This window comes from Leucoraja erinacea, chromosome 18, assembly GCF_028641065.1.
Source record: "Leucoraja erinacea ecotype New England chromosome 18, Leri_hhj_1, whole genome shotgun sequence".
Taxonomy (NCBI): Eukaryota; Metazoa; Chordata; class Chondrichthyes; order Rajiformes; family Rajidae; genus Leucoraja; species Leucoraja erinaceus.
The window spans coordinates 33,804,229-33,826,649 of NC_073394.1; the positions used below are offsets into that span (position 1 = coordinate 33,804,229).

The window sequence follows — 22,421 nt, forward strand, 5'->3', positions numbered from 1 at the left end:
CGGCTGGAGTAGCGCACCCGACATCCGCCCGCTCCAGCGGTCTGGACCAGGTCTCCCCACAGCCCAAAGCCGGTTTCCCTGTGGCTCGTCCAGACTGCGCTACAACATCCAGCAGGAAACCTCTGTAAGAAGAGGTTCCTGCAAGAAAACAACCTGGTAAGTATTAAAAAACTTTACCTGCAGGTTTAAACTTATGCTGGCAGGAGTGACTTGCCTGCCAGTCCTGTGCTTCGCCATTCGAACGACGATATGACCCTGGCGGGGCTTCTTCACGGAATCACTCACGTGACTCCGAAGTAAAATTCCCTCATCTATATCGTTTATATTGTAAATAACTGAGGTCCCAGCGCCGAACCTTGCGGCATCCAACTAGTCACTGCCTGCCATTCTGAAAAGGACCCATTAATTCCTACTCTTTTCTTCCTATCTGCCAACCAGTTCTCTATCCATGTCAATACCCTACCCCCAATACCATGTGCTCAAATTCTGCCCACTAATCTCTTGTACGGGACCTTGTCAAAGGCTTTTTGAAAGTCCAGATACACCACATCCACAGATTCAGAAAACTTTATTGTCTGTCATAACAGAAAATCTTCTTTGACGTGGCTCAACATACAGACAGGACAATGTTCTGATAAGCAATCATACAACACAGATTTCTGCGAGCACACACAGTGTGTATCGATCTTAAAAGACAAGATAAAAGTTGTGGATACGTGTAGAGTGACAATGCGTCAGGGTTAATTTGTCCATTGTTCATTTTTTATTTAAGCTGTTTATGGCAATGGGTATGAATGAGTTTTTGTGGATGTTTTTCTTGGATAGGGGGACTTTATATCAGCGGCCTGATGGCAGAAGTTGGAAAGACTTGTGCAGGGGGTGGGTGGGATCCTGTGTAATGAGATTGGCTTTCCTTTTAACTGCCTGGGTGTGGAGTACTGATAACTGATTTTGAGTTTTGCCAGTTATTTGGCTTGCCTGATTGATGATCCGGGAAAGCTTTGATTTGTCTTTGACAGAGTTGAGGGTGAACCAGGATGTGATGTTAAAGGTGAGTACAGATTCTATAAGTGATTTATAGACAGCTGTTAAAATGTCCTGTCTTGACATCAAAGCTCCTGAGTTTCCTCAGCAGGAACAGGCGTTGCTGTGCCTTCTTGTACAGTCTGTGTGCTGGGAGAAGACAGCCCTCTCTTATCCATATTGCCCTGCGGCCCAACACTGGCCAACATGTCCCAACTATACTAGTCCAACCAGCCTGCGCTTGGTCTATATCCTTCCAAACATGTCCTATCCATGTATCTGTCTGTTACTTAAATGTTGGAATTGCCCCAGCCTCAACTACTTCCTCTGGCAGCTTGTTCCATACACCACCACCCTTTGTGTGAAAAAGTTACCCCTCAGATTCCTATTAAATATTTTCCCCTTCATCTTGCACCTATGCCCTCTGGACCTCAATTCCCTACTCTGGGCAAGAGATTCTGTGCATCTACCCGATCTATTCCTCCCATGATTTTATACACCCCTCATCCCTCCTACCCTATAAGATCACCCCTCATCCTCCTGCATTCCAAGGAATAGAGACCCAACCTACTCAATTGCTCCCTATAGCTCAGACCCTCTAGTCCTGGCAACATCCTCGTATATCTCCTCAGAACCCTTTCCAGCTTGACTTCTTTCTGATAACATGGTGTCCAGAACTGAGCACAATGCTCTCAATGCGGCCTCACCAACGTCTTACTGCAACACGACCTCCCAACTTCAAAACTCACTATCTATGTGAACTGAGGTGTTGATAATAAGTAAGGATCTATTTTCCAGGTTCCTGCTCAAAATATTGTTAAATGAAGAGCCAGAACATTTATATTATATCATCTTGGAAGAACCTCAATGTCACTCAGCCTTTTTTTTATTAGATCACCAGAAGATTGAATAGACCATGAAAGGCTTTAATGTTTTTGGCCAAGGTTATCCTTGAGTGGCTTGAAGCTGAAGGATTTTTTTAAATTCTTCCCCATGAATGTGCATGAGGGCATCCTCTTCCAAAAAATGCAATCTCATCCATGTTTTGGTTATTTAGGAGAGAATTGAAACCTGCATTGAAAACTCTTGCTCCACCAATCAACTAGAGATCTTTGAAGATGTGATTGATAAATTCGGAGAAACCAGTGGATGTGGTGTATTTAGATATTTTGCCCATTCACACTAGTCCTATGTTATCCCATTTTCTCATCCAGACCCTACATTTCACCGACAGCAGCTTCCATTGGCGATGAGGATGCAACCGCAAGAACATTGCTAGAAAACTGTGCTTTCTGATGCCCGGGGCAACGAGGGGCGCGTGGGGGTTGGAGGCCGCTGCGAGGCAACGATGCAGGCGGGGGGGGGGGGGGGGGGCGCGAGGCTGCGGACCGGCGCCTCCCAGCGCCTCGCGCGCGGCCGGGTGTCGAGTGTAGGCGGCTACCGGGCGATCTCCTTCGGGCCGCGGCAGGTACGTTTCCCCAGACTGGCGGCTCGGCTCGGCCCGGCCCGGCCCCTCGGTTTGTTCAGGTGGTGCCGTGGACCTCTCCGCACTCGGGTGCGGCTTCAGTGCCGACCCGCCTCTCGGATGTGGGCGTTTTTCGCCGCTACTGGAGATGACGGGATTGGCCGCGGGCGTGGGGTGGGGATAAATAAGGAAGGGCACTCGATGACGTCGATGCCTCCACCTCCACCCTCGGAGTTGGTCGATATATTTTTAGGCAAAGATCCTAATCTTTGCTTTTAGGTAGAAAGGGACGTGGGATCAGTCTGTAGTTGGCGGGTCGCTCATGACCTTTGGGAATAATGGAGCTGGCACAAGGTCATTGATCAACTACTTCCCTGTCCACACACCAAAGAAATAGGCCGCATGATCCCTCTTTCTTACCATTCTCCTCCTTAGTATCCGGAATTTGAACCATATCCAGTCATCTAATCTTTCAGAATTTGCCAACTAGAAGTGAGAGAAAAGTATGTGTGACTGCCATGTAGGATTGCCAACTGTCCTGAATTAGCCGGGACATTACCTATCTTGGGCTAAATTGGTTTGTCCCATACGGGACTGCCCTTGTCCCGTGGGGATGTGGATAGAGAACTGGCTGACAGACAGGAAGCTAAGAGTAGGAGTCAACGGGTCCTTTTCAGAATGGCAGGCAGTGCCGCAAGGCTCAGTGCTGGGACCCCAGCTATTTACAATATATATTAATGATTTGGACGAGGGTATTGAATGCAACATCTCCAAGTTTGCGGATGACACAAAGCTGGGGTGCAGTGTTAGCTGTGAGCAGAATGCTAGGAGGCTGAAAGGTGACTTGGATAGGTTGGATGAGTGGGCTAATGCATAGCAGATGCAGTATAATGTGGATAAATGTGAGGTTATCCACTTTGGTGGCAAGAACAGGAAAGTAGACTATTATCTGAATGGTGGCCGATTAGGAAAAGGGGAGATGCAACGAGACCTGGGTGTTATGGTACATGAGTAATTGAAAGTAGGTATGTAGGTGCAGCAGGCAGTGAAGAAGGCGGATGGTATGTTGGCACTCATGGCAAAAAGATTTGAGTATAGGAGCAGGGATTTCTACTGCAGTTGTACAAGGCCTTGGTGAGACCTGGAGTATTGCGTACAGTTTTGGTCTCCTAATCTGAGGAAAGACATTCTTGCCATAGAAGGAATGCAGATAAGGTTCACCAGACTGATTTCTGGGATGGCAGGACTTTCATATGAAGAAAGACTGGATGGACTCGGCTTATACTAGCTAAAATTTAGAAGATTGAGGGGGGATCTTATAGAAACTTACAAAATTCTTAAGGTGTTGGACAGGCTAGATTCAGGAAGATTGTTCCCGATGTTGGGGAAGTCCAGAACAAGGGGTCACAGTTTAAGAATAAGAGGGAAGTCTTTTAGGACCGAGATGAGAACGTTTCTTTTCACACAGAGTGGCGAATCTGTGGAATTCTCTGCCACAGTAAGTAGTTGAGGCCAGTTCATTGGCTATATTTAAGAGGGAGTTAGATGTGGCCCTTGTGGCTAAAGGGATCAGGCGGTATGGAGAAGGCAGGTACAGGATACTGAGTTGGATGATTGGCCATGATCGTATTGAATGGAGGTGCAGGCTCAAAGGGCCGAATGGCCTAATCGTGCACCTATTTTCTATGTTTCTATGAACAACTGATAGAGTAGATAAGGTTGGAGGAGGTGCAAGTGAACATCTGCCTAACCTGAAAGGACTATTGGGGTCCCTGGACAGATTGGAGAGCGGAGGTGTAGCGAGAGGTGTTACATCTTCTGTGGTTGCAGGATAAAGTAACTGGGGAGGGGGTGGTTTGGGTGGGAAGGGATGCGTTAACTAGGGAGTTGCAGAGGGAATGGTCTCTGCGGAAGGCGGAAAGGGGTGGAGATGGGAAATTGTGGCTAGTGGTGGGATGCCATTGGAGGTGGCAGAAATTTCGGAGGATTATGTGTTGTATTGGGCGGATGGTAAGGCAAGTGGGACTGTCTCTGTTGCAACTAAGGGGAGGGGGAGCAAGGGCAGAGCTGCGGGGTACTGAGGAGACATGACTGAGGGCCTCATCTATGATGGGAGAGGAGAACACCCGTTTCTTATAGGATTAGGACATTTCAGTTGTTCTCGTATGGTACACCTCATGTTAGGTGCAGATGCGGCGTAGTTATTACAGCTTTTTGTGTCTATGGTTTTATAAATCATGTTTTACAAATTTGCTCAAATTCTTTCAGGATTTTATGACTGCACGTAAAACTGAAAATTGATAGAGGAGTATTAGTAGATGTAGTGCATTTTCCAAAGCATTTGACAGGAAACCACAAAATAAGCTGGTGCATATTGGAGAAATTGGGTTCAAATTGATTAAAACCTGGCTGTCACAAGCAGTGGAAGTTATGGGTCATTTTCACGGTGGCTGGATGTAACTAAGGGAGTGTATCAGCGATCTATTCTTGGCTCTCAATTGATTACTATTTGCATTAATGACCAAGAAGTGGGAACGGAATGTAAAGTTTCCCAATTTGCCGATGATACAAACAAAATGTGTAAGGATGTTTTGTGATGAGGGCAATGTGGTTCTGCTACAGGTTGTAGATAGAATGAACAATTAGGCAAAAATCTGGCAAATAGAGTTTATTGTGGGGAATTGCAAGGTCACTAAAAGGTCATGCACTTCACTAAAAGGAATTTTAAAAAGGCAGGTTTATTATCTAAATGATCTAGATTTTGTAACTAAATGAAGAGAGACAAAATTAATGAAGGCTAATGGGATCTAGGTGTGTGCATGGATAGTTAACGTTTCTGGTCAAGAGCCTTCTTAAGACTGATTATGGGTGGGGGGTGGGGGGGGGGGGGCAGAAGAAAGCTGGAAAAGGGGAGAAAAGAAGGTTTGGAGAAGAAGGTTGGCCAATCAAGATCAGCTGGACAGTTTGCCTCTGTATTCCCTGGAGTTTGGAAGAATGAGGGTAATTTTATTCAACCATATCTATATTACTAAAAGTCTCATCTTGACCACTTCCTGTTGCACTGTATATTGATTTTAGAAAAACACTGCCACTTACGGCTGTGATTTTTGGCCATCTCACTCATAGTCCCCCTTTGCTCGTCAGGACAAGAGGATTTTTCCCATCAAAGAAAAATAAAAGACATTTATGTTTAAAAAATGTTGAGATTCTCTCTCCTGAAGGCCACGACCCTTCCGGAGGGATTATAAAACCCAGAAGTATTGAGTGCCTCAGTCAGTCTCTGCAAGATGGGGGAGTGAGAGAGTTATGTCTCTGTCTGAACTGTGAATAACAGTGAACACATGTCTACTAAACTGTGTGTGCCCTTAATGTGGTTTGAAAATGCAAATATTTTTGGGTTTGAAAATGCTTGCTAAAAGTGTTTTTTGGTTTGAAAATGCAAATGTTACCTTTGGTTTGAGAATGCTAAAGTTGCCTTGCCTAATTGAAAAGTTTGTTTGAGAATGCTAAAGTTGCCTTGCCTAATTGAAAAGTTGGTTTGAGAATGCTAAAGTTGCCTTGCCTAATTGAAAAGTTGGTTTGAGAATGCAAAAGTTGCCTCATTAATTGCCTAATTGAAAAGTTGGTTTGAGAATGCAAAAGTTGCCTTGCCTAATTGAAAAGTTGATTTGAGAATGCCTTGCCTAATTGAAAAGTTGGTTTCAGAATGCCTTGCCTAATTGAAAAGTAGGTTTGAGAATCCTAAAGTTGCCTTGCCTAATTGAAAAGTTGGTTTGAGAATGCCTTGCCTTGCCGAATTGAAAAGTTGGTTTGAGAATGCTAAAGTTGCCTTGCCTAATTGAAAAGTTGGTTTGAGAATGCTAAAGTTGCCTTGCCATCTATCTAATTAAAAGTTTAATCGTGACCACTTCCTGTTTGCGTCCTATATTGATTTTAGGAAAAACGCTACCATGTACGGCTGTGATTTTTGGCCATCTTACTCAGAGTTCAGCTCCACTCATCAGGTGCTGACGAGTTTTCCCATCGATGAAAAATGAAAGAGTTATTAGTATTTAAAACATTTTGAGATTCTCCTGTCAATCACGCCATGAAGGCCACCCCCCTTCTGGTGGGATGGGGAGGGACTATAAAACCCAGAAGTGTGGGCATGGCTCAGTCTCTGCAAGATGGAGGAAGGAGAGGTCACGACTCACTGTCTTTAGTGCCTTGCACCCTGCTTGAAATTGAATGAAATTGCATTAGAATTTGGTGGCTTTGCACCCTGCTTGAAATGCGATGAAACTGCACTCGAATTTGGTGGCCTTTCACCCTGCTCGAAATGGTAGGAAACTGCACTTGAATTTGGTGGCCTTGCAACCTGCTTGAAGTGGTAGGAAACTGCACTCAAAATTGGTGGCCTTGCACCCTGCTTGAAGTGGTATGAAACTTTATTCGAATTTGGTGGCCTTGCACCCTGCTTGAAGCAGTAGGAAACTGCACTTGAATTTGGTGGCCTTGCACCCTGCTTGAAGTGGTATGGAACTGCACTTGAATATGGTGGCCTTGCACCCTGCTTGAAGTGGTATGGAACTGCACTTGAATGTGGTGGCCTTGCACCCTGCTGGAAGTGTAATTTCAAAGAATAGCCGTGAGTCAACCAGCCTTGAGTGAGTGAGCTGCCAGCCTACCAGGCTTGAGTGACTGAGCCGCCAACCCAAGAATCCATTTGGCCCACAATGTCCATACTAGCCATCTGGAAACCAGTCCCTTCAGCCCACAACACACATACCAGCGCTCCAGAAAGAGAGGTGGAATATTCCTTTAGGGTCAAGCCCCTCCTGTGTGAAGCTGGGACCCAACGGGTCCCACTTAGTCTAGTAATATCCTAAGGGAGCGTAAAAGGGTAGCTGTTCAGATGTTTCTACAAGGGGTCATAACTACAACATAAGGGACCAGTCATTTAAACCTGAGGTGTGTAGAAATTTATTCTCCTGGGTAGTGAATCTCAGGAATTCTCTGCCCCTGAAGGTAGCGGAGGCCAGAGCATTTAATATACTTATGGTGGATATACAGTACATAACTATCTGAAAATGCTTGTTCATATTTATGTGGGTTCACTGGGGTCAGAACGTTTCAGCTCAGGAATTTCATTTGGTGCTCATCCTACACAGTGTGACTCAGTCACAGGGAGAACAGCCAAACTCGATGCTAGCACTTCAGAATCCAGGTTGTTGAAACAGAGTGCAGTAAAGCTTTAGAAAAATCATGTTAATGGAGAATAAAATTTGGGGTCCGTCCATCTACCCATCCATCCATCCATCTATCTATCTCTCCTCTCCTGCCAGTCAGTGCCACGAGGATTGGTGTCCGCCATCGCGTCTTTAGTGGAGCTGAGGGAGGCCAGCAGAGGTCTCCAACTGGACAGAATTTTCGGAGGGACCGGAAGCGGTCCGACGCAGAGTCGGAGATGTCACCAAACGAAAAGCAGAGAGTCTGATACTAGCAGAGGAGAGCGTCCAGCGCCCGCTGTGAGTCCCAAACACACCGCCATTCCACTCACCGTAGCTCCAGCCCCTTCCCCTCTGGTCCCCATCGCTGGCTCCTGCCCCTTCCCCCGTGATACCCCCCTCCCCCCACATGGCTCTGCCCCCATCTTTTCTCCGAGCTTTCTCCCCGTCCACACGCCGGCGCAGCCGTAGCTGCTGGTGCTTCCGAGCTGAGGATCTGAGGCCTGGCTCTAAGGCCTCAGACGGCTGATGCTCCTCCGGGGCATGCAAGAAGGGAGAGGAGCGACAGCCTCGATATCCTGAGCTGAGGAGGAAGTGTGGGGGAGGAGTGGAGCTATCTTAAAAATAGCGGAGTTAGGGGATATGGGGAGAAGGCAGGAAAGGGGTACTGATTGGGGATGATCAGCCATGATCACAGTGAATGGCGGTGCTGGTGCGAAGGGCCGAATGGACTACTCCTGCACCTATTGTCTATTGTATATTGAGTGGGGATTGAGGGAGGTGGGGAGTAGGGAAGGGAGAGGAGTTATGGAGGGAGGAAGGGAGTGACTGAGGGTAGGGAAAAGGTGAGGGAGGGATTGGGAGAGGGTAGGAGGAGAGTGAAGAGGTGAGGAGGGAGAGTGGGGAGGAGGGGGAATGGAGAGGGAGTAGAGGAGAGGGGAGTGGGGAATAGAGGGAGGGGAATAGAGGGAGAGGCGGGCAGTGGGGGAAGGGAGAGGGGATAGTGGGGATAGGGGGAGGTGAGGAGTGGGGGAGGTTGGGGATAGAGGGGGGTAGGTAGGGGAGGAGTTATGGAGGGAGGGAAGGAGTGACAGGGTAGGGGAAAGGAAAGTTAGGGAGGTGAGGGAGGGTTTGGGGGATGGGAGGAGGCGAGGGGAAAGAAGAGATAAAGGGGGAGAGAGTGCCAGGGATGAGGGGAAATGAGCTGCGCCTGTGCCGTTGGAGGCTATGGGTGAGTGGTGGAATATTGCGTTGGGGAACCAAGCCTCGTGTGTGACAGGGAACCAATGGGTCCCACTTAGTCTAGTGCTTTCTAATGTGCATCTGTGGAAGTACAAGAGAATCTCTGTGGATGTGAAAAATCTTCTCAGATGCCTCAGAAAGTAAATATGCTTGGTCAGCACCTCAGTGCAAAGGGACCAAGTTAGGTTGCTGGTGATATTGATGCCTTGGAACATGAAGTGGTCGACCAACTCTACAGTAGCTCAATAATGAGGATAGTGCTATGTACGCAGTTCCCCGTTTTCCTTAGTCAACAACCTACTGTTTCACCTCGCTTACGATAAATGATAGGTTGTCGTCCTGACACCATGACATAAGTTTCTTGATCTCTTACTGTTGATCTGCCCAACAAGTGGTTTATTCGGTAAACATATTGAATTGGCATTGTACTTGGTCATAGTACCGTGGGTACACAAGCAGTAGAACAGGTAACAGAACACATAATCTGGAGGATCACCAGTTTTGTGACTATAAGTGGAGAAAATGCTATGACTAATTCAAATCAGCTTGAGGTCTGCCAATCAGAAAATCTAGAAGCTGTTGCAGCCGGACAACCCAAGGTTATGGTCCAGTAGTTTAGAGATTGACTTATTCGGCATTACTGTTCTTCATCTGAAAAAGCGTCTCGACCCGAAACGTCACCTGTTCCTTTTCTCCAGAGATTCTGTCTGACCCGCTGAGTTAATCCTGCTTTTTGGGTCTGTCTTTGTGTATACTTCTTGAAAGCCTTGAATCTGACCTTTAGAAGAGAATTAAATTCCCTTTTTATCCAAGATTTCTGCTGAACATAGATCATTACTGTCTTTGTCGGAATGCAGTCGCCAAGGTGTACCCATTCAGGCTGGATGTTGTCTTCTTGAACATGTTCCGATTCACCAACTCAAGGCTGCCCTGAAGTAGATCCTCAGCCTCCTCAGACCATTGCTGTCTTATTGTTTCTCTTGGTTCCTCGTACTTTAATCTCTGTCTGTAAACTGGCAGGAACAGAACCAACAGATAATTAGACTGGCCAAAATGACAGTGAGGAGTGGATCAATGTATAATTGATGATGGTATACCTGTGGTTTAGAGTGTTAACACCTTGCATGGGGAAGAAGATTTGCTGCTGGTATTCGTGGAGTTTGTTTCTAAAGTTAGCTTGATTGAAGTGACCTGCGATGATGGACACGGTATCAGGGTTTGCTGTATCGAGAGAGTTCTAGACCAGGCTTAATTCATCCAGTACCACCTTGCATTGGCTTATGCTGGCATGTAGACTGTCAACAAGATGGTAGAGGTGGCTTCCCATGTTACATAAAAGGATTGGATTTTTCAAATAGGTATTCAAGGTAGGAAAGTAGAATTGTGTAAAAATCATCACAGCACCACAAAGCATTGACCTCCCAAAAAGCAGATACCATGGCCTTTCACCTGATCGGGAATTCCGTGTGGCCAATATAATAAAAAAGATAATCTCTAAGGTTGTACAGCAGGCTCAGATGAGTCGGGGGTAAAACGCGCAGTCTCTGATCGCCCAGTGAAGCAGCAGCCTGCTGTAAGCTCTTCAAGCTTGTCCTCACGTGATTGATCATTAGCTATAATATGCTGGTGAACGCGCCAGGATTCACATAATTTCAGCCGCATCTGGAGCCCTCGCCATCCCAGAAGGAGGTAGAAATGTGAAAGACTTTCAAGGATGGAAATTGAGGCAAGGTTTTAAACCTGAAATAATGCTTCTTGACAGCCATGGTTGGGTATAATATGTAAAGTTAAAGTCTCATATCAGCCATGATCTAATTTATGGCAAAACTGGTTTGAGAGATTAACTGACCTGCTCTATTCCTACTTGTGTTCAATAATTGCAGACGGCACATTTAGCCATTCATTGTCATTTCTAGCTAGTACTCATAAAGCATTGTTCACATTTCCTGGATCACCAGGAATGTAAGGATAACTTGTAGGAAAGAACTGCAGATGGTGGTTTAAATCAAAGGTAGACACAAAATGCAGGAGTACCTGCAGGACAGGCAGAATCTCTGGAGAGAAGGAAAGGGTGACGTTTCAGGTCGAGACCTAACCCCAGATTTCACTGCAATTTCTTGAATCCATTTTTTCTGTCTCCGCTCTCACCTCTAACAGCAAAGCTTGTGCACTTCTTTGGAACTCTCTTCCACAACAGTGGATACTTATTCTCATGAAAAAGGTGGAAGTAAATTGCCTTGCAAAATGCAGTGTACCTGGTTCTGATTATGTGGCAAGCAAGAGCAGCATATTGTCCAGCCACACTGCACCAACACTCTTTGATAGACTCATTATTCTACATCCGGCGATATTCGTCAGTTGAGATTCTGCTCCATTGGTAGATTTGTGTTTTCCAATACAAATCAAAATGGGACCCTTTCCATTGTTTAACCTTGAGTTGTCTATAAAACTTTTATAGAACCTTGTGTGTAATCTGTTGTTTTCAATATTTCTTCTTTTACGATTATTTAAAAAAAATGGTTGGATGATAAGACCCATTTGGATAATTGTGTAGAAATGAACTGCAAGATGCTGGTATATACCAAAAATAAACACAAAGTGCCAAAGTAACTCAGTGGGTCAGGCAACATCTCAAGAGAAAAACAATGGGTGACGTTTTGGGTCTGAACCTGCTGCCTGACCTGCTGAGATATTCCAGCAATTTGTGTCTACCAGTTGAATATTTGTTGACTACATAATGAGCAGTAGATAACTGTTGGTGAAACCAAGCCACGATGCAACCGGTCAGTATGCTCTCTACTGTGCACCTGTAGAAGTTAGAGAGAGAGTCCTCCTTGGCAAACCGTAATCTTCTCAGGAAGTAGAGGCGCTGATGTGCTTTCTTGATAATTGCATCAGTGTTCTCGGACCAGGAAGATCTTCAGAGATGTGCACGCCCAGGAACTTGAAGCTCTTGACCCTTTCAACCATCGACCCGTTGATATAAACGGGACTGTGGGTCCCCATCCTACTCCTTCCAAAGTCCACAATCAGTTCCTTGGTTTTGCTGGTGTTGAGGGCCAGGTTGTTGTGCTGGCACCATATGGACAGTTGCTCGATCTCTCTTCTATACTCGCTCATCCCCATCAGTGATACATCCCACAACAGTGGTGTCGTCAGCGAACTTGATGATGGAGTTCGCACTATGACCGGCTACGCAGTCATGAGTATACAGCAGAGGGCTGAGCACGCAGCCTTGAGGTGCTGTCGTGCTGATTGTTATCGAGTCTGACACATTTCCACCAATACGAACAGACTGTGGTCTGTGGATGAGGAAGTTGAGGATCCAATTGCAGAGGGATATGCAGAGACCCAGGTCTGCGAGTTTGGTAACCAGCTTGGAGGGGATGATAGTATTAAATGACCAGCTGTAATCAATAAATAACAGCCTGACATATGAGTTTTTGTTGTCAAAGTGGTCCAGAGCAGAGTGGAGGGCCAGCGAGATCGCATCCACCGTTGATCTGTTGTGGCGGTAAGCGAACTGCATGGGGGTCCAGGTTTTTGTCGAGGCAGGAGTTGAATTGCACCATGATCAACCTCTCAAAGCACTTCATCACCACAGGCATTAGTGCCACAGGTCGATAGTCATTGAGGCATGTCACATTACTCTTCTTGGGCACTGGTATAATTGATGCCCTTTTGAAGCAGGTTGGAACCTCAAACCTCGGTAGTGAAAGGTTGAAAATGTCCGTAAAAACTCCAGCCAGTTGGTCCGCACAGGTTTTTAGAGCACAACCAGGTATACCATCAGGTCCAGGCACTTTTCGAGGGTTTACCCCTAGAAGGATTTCCTGACGTCGGTCTCTGTGACTGAGACTGAAATACCATCACAGCGAATGGGAGCTTGGGAAGGCACATCAGTATTCTCCCTATCAAAGAGTGCGTAACATGCATTGAGCTCACCAGGGAGTGATGTTTTGCTGACATTCGAGCTGCCTTCTGATTTCGCCTTGTAGGAGGTGATTGCATTCAGGCCTCGCCAAAGCTGCCGAACATCTGTCTCATCCTCCAGCTTGGAGCAGAAGTTCCTTTTGGACTTTTTGATGTCCTTACCAAGGTCGTATCTGGACTTTTGTAGACCACTGTATCATCTGACATGAATGCCCGGTGCCCAGACAGTCCTGGAGTTGTTCCTCAAACCCCTCCACCCCTCACGACCAGCTCTGTACTGACCTCACCTCTGGGGGTGCGCTCTTTAAGTGCTGCCTGTAGGCAGGAAGAAGCAGCACCGCGGTATGGTCGGATTTACCGAAGTGAGGGCGAGGGATAGAGAGCGATAGGCATTCTTGATGGTGGTGTAGCAGTGGTCGAGGGTGTTTGGTCCTCTGGTGCAGCAGGAGACATGTTGGTGGAAGTTAGGTAGTGATTTCTTTAGGTTTGCCATATTGAAGTCCCCAACAATGGTGGTAAATGCCTCGGGGTAAGACGTCGGGTGTATGTTGACCACGGCGTGCAGCTCCTCCAGTGCCAGACGGACGTCTGCCTGAAGTGGGATGTAGATCGCGGTCAGGATGATGGAGGTGAATTCCCTCGGAAGGTAGAAGGGACGGCACTTCACCGCCAGATGTTCCAGGTGCAGAGAGCAGGAGTTGGACAGGACTGCCACGTCTGAGCACCACGCAGAGTTGACCATGAGGCAGACGCCCCCTCCTCTCCCTTTCCCAGATGCCAGGGTACGGTCCATACGGTGGATGGGGAACCCTTCAGGTTGGGCCGCTGAGTCTGGGGAGCTGGGGGTGAGCCATGTCTCTGTGAAACGGAACAGAGCATTCCCTCAGCTCCCTTTAATAAAGCAGTCACTTAAGAAGGAGAAGGAAGTCAAGAGGAGGGGGAGGGAGTGCTGGGTATGAGGGGAAATGGAGGAGGATATGGGTAGGAAGAGGTATGGTGAGGCGCAGTTGTGGAGGGTTGCCATCACTTGCGTCACAACGGGGATCTCTGGCATCACAATGGGGATCTCTGGCATCACAATGGGAACCTGTCAGCCACGCCTGCGCAGTTGGGGGCAATGGATGTGTGGTGGAATATTGCGTTCGGGGACCAGCCCTCCTGTGTGACAGACACACTTGGTTAAGTATCTATACACACAACTAAATCTCTGATCTTGTGCTTTTCCGGTTTTTGCGCAAAAACGGTACGTGATAGTGCTACGATTTTTCGCCAGGTTGCTCACCCTTCTGTGCTGCGACTGCAACAAGTTTAGTTCAGATCGGTGGTATATTGTAAAAATTATCGAGGTTTAAAAATCTTTAAAACCGCGCATTCGCAGATTCCTTCCGTCAGCGCCACGCAGATTGGTCTCTTCTGTCAGTCAATGCCACGGCTGGGATGGCGACGCCCCTTCCTGCCCCGCCGGCATTGGCTTGTCCCACACACAAATTCCTCTCCCCCCCTCCTCATAGTAACTTGTCTATCGTCTCCACCACCGGCGGCGGCCACGGGGGGGAGGGCGTTCAGGTTCAGTGGAGGCCCTAGCCCCTTCTCTCTCTCTCCCTCATCACTCACCCCTCTCCCCCGCTGGCCCTCTGTGGCAATGGCGGTCCCGTTAACCCGTCCCCCCGGGTCCATCTCTTCCGCCGCCGCCATTGCAGTAACTCGCCCTCAAGACTTTCTTGGAGGAGATCTTCTCCGCCATCGAAACACGTGGTGCCCATTGTGACGCACAACCACTCCATGACCCTCACAGCCCGGTGGTGACAGCGAGAAGGCAGGCAGGCAGGTAGGCGGGCGGGCAGGGCGGCGATGGGCCGAGCGGCAGCAGTCGGCGGGCAGGGCGGGGTGGGCCAAGCGGCAGCAGCAGGCGGTCAAACATGACGGGGACAGGCCGAGCGGTGGCTGAGCCGGAGTGGGCAGAGGGAGGGAGAGTCGGGTTGCAGAGCAGTCTGCGGGGAGTTTGATCAACTCTCTCACACACACACACACACACACACACACACACACACACACACACACACACACACACACACACACACACACACACACACACACACACACACACACACACACACACACACACACACACACACACACACACACACACACACACACACACACACACACACACACACCACAATGCAAACTGGTCCGATATTCAAGTCAACGGGATCTAAACCACAGCTAACTATGACAAGTGGAGGAAGGAACTGCAGGTGCTACTTTTTATGGATGGAGGATAAGGGAAAAGGGAGGAGGGAGAGGTGAGGAGAGATAGTGGGGGGATTGAGGGGGAGGGGAAAGATCCTGGGGAGGAGAGAGATGGGGGGGGTATTGAGGCAGAGGAAGGGGTTGGGAGGGAGAGGGTGAAATTGGGGGAGGTGAGGAGAGGAGGGGGATTAGAGGGAGAGGAGGGGGAAGTGGAGGTAGGGAGTGGGAAACAAGAAGAGGAAGAGGAGGGCAGTGGGGAAAGTCAGGGGTTTAGTGGGGGGTAGGGAGAGGTGAATGGGGGATAGAGGGATAGGAGTGTTATAGGGAGGGGAGGGAGTTATGGAGGGAGGGAGTGACTGAGGGTACCGGAAAGGAGGGAGAGGTGTGGGAGGGATTGGGGGGGGGGGGGGGGGGGGGGGGGGGGGGGGGGAGGAGGAGGGATGAGGAGCAGAGAGGAGCAGCGGAGAAAGAAGAGGCAAGGGGAGGGAGTGCTGGGGATGAGGGAAAAATGGGCCGCGCCTGTGCAGTTGAGGGCTATGCGTGAGTGGTGAAATATTGCGTCGGGCGGATGGGTTGCATGAGGGAATGGCTGAGTGGTGGAATATTGCGTTGGGGATTGTGTTGTGTTGTGTTGGGGCACCAAGCCTCCCATGTGACAGAGAGCCAACGGGTTCCACTTAGTCTATGTATATATTACTAAACCTCTTCCCTTGTTTGTTTCTATGTATGTGAGCCTGTCTGCATGCCTGTGATCACTCAGTGCCTGGAAATGATCTCTTCACTCCAGTGAATTCCAGTGATGGAAATGGGGGGGGGGGGGGGGGGGGGGGGGGGGGGGGGAGTCACAGGGGGCGGATGGCGTTCTTCTACTTTTCAGTTTCCAGTTTATGTCCAATTTCTGTACAAGAAGAGAGTCAGAGTCACAACTCTGACAGAAGGGTCTTCTCTCCAGAGTCGCTGCCTGTCCCGCTGAGTTACTCCAGCATTTTGTGTCTATCAGTGCTCGGAAACCCAATGATATCACTGCATGACTGCGGGGCTGAGAGAATTGTCCCATCTCCCCGCTCTGGTGCTTTCCCCTTGAGCAGCGACGATAAAAGAGTTTTAAAAACTCGTTGACAAAAATCCCAAAAAATGTTCAAGAATGTTCAAGTTGCGAGCAGTAAGTAAAAAGATTTTTTGACACCCTGCTTTTGAACACAGAGACTGTAATTCAGCGGTCAGAAGCGCTCAGCGAGGATTCGAGCGATGAATAACAGGTGGAGTGGGGATTGAATTTACATCCAATCCCCTCAACCTTTCACATTTGGAAATTTAAAATTGAGAACCGTATTTAAATGCTTTTTAAACCTCCCCGCGCCCACACCCCCCCTCCCCCCCCCCCACCCCTACCCTCGAAATTGGTTTAACAAAACCTGTTAATATTTTGGTGCCAGCTATCATGTTTCCTGTGTGAAAAGGCCCTCCCACCATTTTCTCAACCACCCCAAGCCCCCTTGTTTTCACACAACCTCCCTCTCCCCCCCACACCCTCACAACAATCCCCCCCCCCACAACCCCCCCCCCCCCTCCCCCCAACACTCCCTACCTCAGTAACCCCCCTACCCATACCATCCCTATTCCCCACAACAATCCCCCACCTACCCCCGAATGGTTTGCATTGGGGGACCAGACCTCCCGTGTGACTGAGACCCGACTCCCACTTAGTCTATTATATTACTAAAACTCTCATCTTGTTTGTTTCTATATCTGTCTGTCTGTGAGTGATGTTCTGACATTATACCAGAACAGTACATGATGTCCTGATATTACACCAGAACAGTACTCACCAGTCAGGTTGGGGGGAATTCCCACAACCATAGGTACTATGTAATCCCGTGCTACCAGCTCCATGGTTGGATAGTCAGCGACTAAACTGTCTTCCCCCACCTGGTTTGCTAGGTGAGGAGGGGGCTGTGGACCCCCAGCAGGATCAAAAACAAGCTCTGACAAAGGCCTTACCACCTTACTCACTATTGTCCTGTGGTGTGTTGTATCAGGTTTCATACAGATTGATGCTATATTTCACAAGTTATTCACATTTTAAACTTTAAAAAATTAACTTTTTATTGTAAAAAATCCAATTCCACTTGCTGTCCCAGCCGGGTGCAATGTTACAATTAACAGGACACTGAGTCCTGTCATTTATAACATTGCAATGGGCAGGGGCAGGTCTAGTATATTACTAAAACTCTCATCTTGTTTGTTTGTTTCTCTGCCGGTTTGTACCTATATATGTGTGAAAATGGTACACGATAGATCTTCAATTTTTGCACCACCTTACTCAAATTAGCCTGTGATGTCAATTAAGGAAATTTTGTTCAGATTGGAGGTATATTTTACAACTTATTGACATTTTATACTTAAAAAAAAAAACTTTCCTCTTGCTCTGCTCATCAGCAGCGTTTCACCTCACAATGACGTCACAATGGGATCCCAATTTTCATTTACATTTAAAAAAACTCCATTTGAAATTTAAAAAAATATTTTCTTTGGGGTGGATTGTGGGATGTAATTTAAAAAAAGGTTTCATTAAAAAAAAATCACCATTTTCACTTTGGGCGGGTGGGATAGGGGTGAGGTGAGGAGTGGGGGGAGCAAGGGGATAGAGGGAGAGAAGGCAGAAAGGGAGGGAGGGGAAAGTGGGGGAGGTGAGGAGGGAGAGTGGGGAAAGAGGGCGGATAGAGTTAGAGGGGGTAGTGGGGAGAGGGGTTATGGAGAGGGAGGGTGTGACTGAGGGTAGGGGATAGGAGAGGGGAGAGATGAGGGAAGGAGTGGGGGAGGAGAGGGGAAAGACGAGGGAGAGTGAAGATGAGGGGGAGGGAGTGCTGGACGTTGTGGAGGAATGGAGGAGGATAGGGGTAGGAGGAGGGATGGCAAGGTGCAGTTGGGGAGGGTTGCCGTGACTCGCGTCTCAACGGGGATATCTGGCATCACGAAAGGAACCCATCAACCAAACCTGTGCAGTTGGTGGCTGGGGGTGAGTGGTTGACTATTGCGTTGGGGAAAGGGGTCCAACGGGTCCCACTTGGTTTAGTCTATCTATCTATCTATCTATCTATCTATCATCTATCATATCATATCATATCATATCATATCATATCATATCATATCTTCTATCTATCTTATATATATAAAACTCAAATCAGTCCGCCTGCCGCCGTACGGCGTCCGCCGCGTTTCTTCCTTTGGCGCTCCGCAACTCCGAAACCGGACGCGGGATCGCCGACGTATTTTCCATTTCGGTAGAGATTTCGCTTTTCTTTCTACGTATCTGCTCCTCGTTACATTTCGTCGTCGTTTTAAGTACGCTTTTTTAATCAAATCCTACACCCCCCCCCCCCCCCCCCCCCCCCCCCCACCTCGATATTTCAAAAAGAAACTGGATTCTCATCCACACAAGCAGCTCCCTGTGAACGTTCCATCGTGTGATGTCACAATGCCCGATGCTCACAGATGGCCAATCGGAATGGATTCATTTACATATGCCTTTGCAGGAGCCACAGCCCCGGTGAACATTCCATCGTGTGATGTCACAATGCCCAATGCTCAAATACATTGTTGCCATAGAGAACGCTCAGCGATTATTCAAATTCTGCACTAACTGTCATTTCTGATTTGCTTGTGAAGTGAAAAGTCCTGAATTGCATTTGTCTGATGCAGGAAGATTGTTCCAGATGTTGGGGAAGTCCAGGACACGCGGGACACAGTTTAAGGATAAAGGGGAAATCCTTTAGTTCTGAGATGAGGGAAACATTTTTCACACAGATAGTGGTGAGTCTCTGGAACTCTCTGCCACAGAAGGTAGTTGAGGCCAGTTCATTGGCTATATTTAAGAGGGAGTTAGATGTGGCCCTTGTGGCTAAAGGGATCAGGGGGTATGGAGAGGGGGGGAGCTGTGAGGAGGATGCTAGGAGACTGCAAGGTGACTTGGATAGGCTGGGTGAGTGGGCAAATGTTTGGCAGATGCAGTATAATGTGGATAAATGTGATGTTATCCATTTTGGTGACAAAAACGGGAAAGCAGACTATTATCTAAATGGTGGCCGATTGGGAAAGGGGGAGATGCAGCGAGACCTGGGTGTCATGGTACACCCGTCATTGAAGGTAGGCATGCAGGTGCAGCAGGCAGTAAAGAAAGCGAATGGTATGTTAGCTTTCATTGCAAAAGGATTTGAGTATAGGAGCAGGGAGGTTCTACTGCAGTTGTACAGGGTCTTGGTGAGACCACACCTGGAGTATTGCGTACAGTTTTGGGTCTCCAAATCTGAGGAAGGACATTATTGCCATAGAGGGAGTGCAGAGACGGTTCACCAGACTGATTCCTGGGATGTCAGGACTGTCTTATGAAGAAAGACTGGATAGACTTGGTTTATACTCTCTAGAATTTAGGAGACTGAGAGGGGATCTTATAGAAACTTACAAAATTCTTAAGGGGTTGGACAGGCTAGATGTAGGAAGATTGTTCCCGATGTTGGGGAAGTCCAGGACAAGGGGTCATAGTTTAAGGATAAGGGGGAAATCTTTTGTGACCGAGATGAGAAGAACTTTTTTCACACAGAGAATGGTGAATCTCTGGAACTCTCTGCCACAGAGGGTAGTTGAGGCCAGTTCATTGGCTATATTTAAGAGGGAGTTAGATGTGGCCCTTGTGGCTAAGGGGATCAGGGGGTATGGAGAGAAGGCAGGTACGGGATACTGAGTTGGATGATCAGCCATGATCATATTGAATGGCGGTGCAGGCTCGAAGGGCCGAATGGCCTACTCCTGCACCTAATTTCTATGTTTCTATGTTTCTATCAGCCGTGATCATATTGAATGGAGAATGGTGCAGGCTCGAAGGGCCGAATGGCCTACTACTGCACTTAATTTCTATGTTTCTATGTGTCCCGCTCCTCAGCCCTCTCCCTCTGCCCCCATCTCTCTCTCCCCACTTAATTTCCCCCCTTCCCTCTCTACCACCACCCCCCCCTCTCTACCTCTTCCCCTGGCGGACCCCTCCCCCTCTCCCCCTACCCCTCTGTCCCTCTTCCCCCACTCTCCCTTCTCTCCCAGGGAGATGAGATCCCCCCCTCTCCTCCCCCACCCTCTTCTCCCCCAACCCCATCTCTCCCCCTACCCCTCCCCCCCCCTCTACCCTCAGTCCCTCCCTCTCCTTCCTCCCCCGCACACCCTCCTCCCTCCCCGCCCCCCCCCCTCTACCCACCCTCCCCTCTCCCCTCCCCGTTCCCCCTCTCTCTCCTCCCCCTCTCCCCTCCTCTCCACCTCTCTTCCCTCCCCCCCCTCTCTCCTCCTCCCACCCCCTCCCCCTCCCCCCCCGCCCCCTCTCTCCCCATCCCTCCCCCTACCTCCTCCCCCCCCCTTCCCTCCCTCCTATATCCCTCTCCCCCTCATCCTCCCTCCCCCTCTCCTCTCCCTCCCCCTCTCCTCTCTCCCCTCGCCCCATCCATCCCCTCAATCTCCTTTTCCTTTGGCGGGGAAAGAAACAGACCATGAGACGAAAGAGGGAAAAAAAAAAAGAGGAGCTCCCTTTCCCTCTTTCTCCCTTTCCTTTCTTCCTTCCTCCTAAACCTCTCCTCCTCCCCTCCCCAGAGAATCACTCCCTCTCCCAGCCTCCCCTCTTTTCCCCACACCCCCTCCCCTCGTTCTCCTCATCCCACCCTGCTTCCCCCCTTCCTCTCCCTCCCCCCTCCCCCCACTTCCTCCCCTCTTTCCCCATCCCCCCCCACCCCCCCCATACCCCCCTCTCTCCTCCTTTCACTCCCCCAAAGCTTTCAAATCCACCCCCTCTCCTTTCCTCCCAAATCTATCCCTTTCCTCTCTCCTCTCACCTCTTCTCCCCCCCGCAAACGCCATTGGGGAAACAGACCATAGAGGGAGTACAGAGAAGGTTCACCAGACTGATTCCTGGGATGTCAGGACTTTCAAATGAAGAAAGACTGGATAGACTTGGCTTGTACTCGCTAGATTTTAGAAGATTGAGGGGGGATCTTATAGAAACGTACAAAATTCTTAAGGGGTTGGACAGGCTAGATGCAGGAAGATTGTTCCAGATGTTGGGGAAGTCCAGAAGAGGGGGTCACAGTTTAAGGATAAGGGGGAAATCCTTTATGACCGAGATGAGAAAAACATTTTTCACACAGAGAGTGGTGAATCTCTGGAATTCTCTGCCACAGAAGGTAGTTGAGGCCAGTTCATTGGCTATATTTAAGAGGGAGTTAGATGTGGCCCTTGTGGCTAAAGGGATCAGGGGGTACGGAGAGAAGGCAGGTACAGGATACTGAGTTGGATGATCATCCATGATCATATTGAATGGTGGTGCAGGCTCGAAGGGCCGAATGGCCTACTCCTGCACTTAATTTCTATGTTTCCCTCTCCTCATCCCTCTCCCTCTCCCTCTCCTCACCCCTCTCCCTCTCCTCACCCTCTCTCACTCTCTCCCTCACCCCCTTCCCTCTCTACCCCACCCCCTTCCCTCTTTCCACCCGCCCCCTTCTCCCTACCCCTCTCCTCCTCCCTCTCCCTCCCAACTCTTTCCCGTCTCTCTCCCTCCACCCCTCTCCCCCTCCTCCCCTCCCTCCCCATCCCCCCCCCCCCTCCCCACATCTCTCTCCCCCATCCCCCTCTATCACCCCCTTCCCTGCTCTCTTTTCCCCTCCAAAATCTGTCATGTTTCCTCTCTCCTCCTCTCCCCCCCCTCCCCTCTTCTCACCCACCCCCCCCCCCCCCCCCCCCCCCCCCCCCCCCCCCCCCCCACCTGTGAGTTTGGGGGGTGGTTAATGTGAGTGTGATGCTGCATCCCCTACCCCCCCCCCCCCCCCCCCCCCGCAAACGCTGTTGGGGAAACAGACCCAACGGGTCTGCACTTGGTCTAGTATATATATAAAACTCAAATCAGTCCGTCCGCCAGCAGTACGGCGTCCGGCTGCATTTCTTCCTTTGATTCATTGCCACGCCCAATCCAGACGCTCAATCTCCGAGATATTTTCCATTTCGGTAGAGATTTTGCTTTTCTTTCTAAGTATCCGCTCCTCATTTCATTTCGTCGTGTTGAAGTACATGTTTTTAATCAAATCCTTCTCCCCCCCCCACCCACCCCCAAGTATTTCAAAAATAAACAGGCTTCTCCATTTACATGTCAGCTTCCAACACACTTCGAAACAAAGTTGCAAGAGAGGAACACTGAACTTTTCACTGCTGCAGCAGGCAGGGGAGGGCTGCAATCTTACATTTGGGAACGGGCTCAGTTCCAATGGAGG

General features: G+C 48.9%; 1 protein-coding gene across 1 annotated transcript in view; it reads left to right on the forward strand.

Annotated features, from left to right (window-relative positions):
* Positions 1 to 2,402: 2,402 nt before the first annotated feature.
* LOC129706008 (low choriolytic enzyme-like) overlaps positions 2,403 to 22,421 on the forward strand; it is a 101,581-nt gene continuing 81,562 nt past the window's right edge. Inside the window, exons 1-2 of the mRNA XM_055649979.1 lie at positions 2,403 to 2,491; positions 7,813 to 7,995. The gene's annotated coding sequence lies outside the window, so the exon portion shown is untranslated. The remainder of the gene's footprint in view (positions 2,492 to 7,812; positions 7,996 to 22,421) is intronic.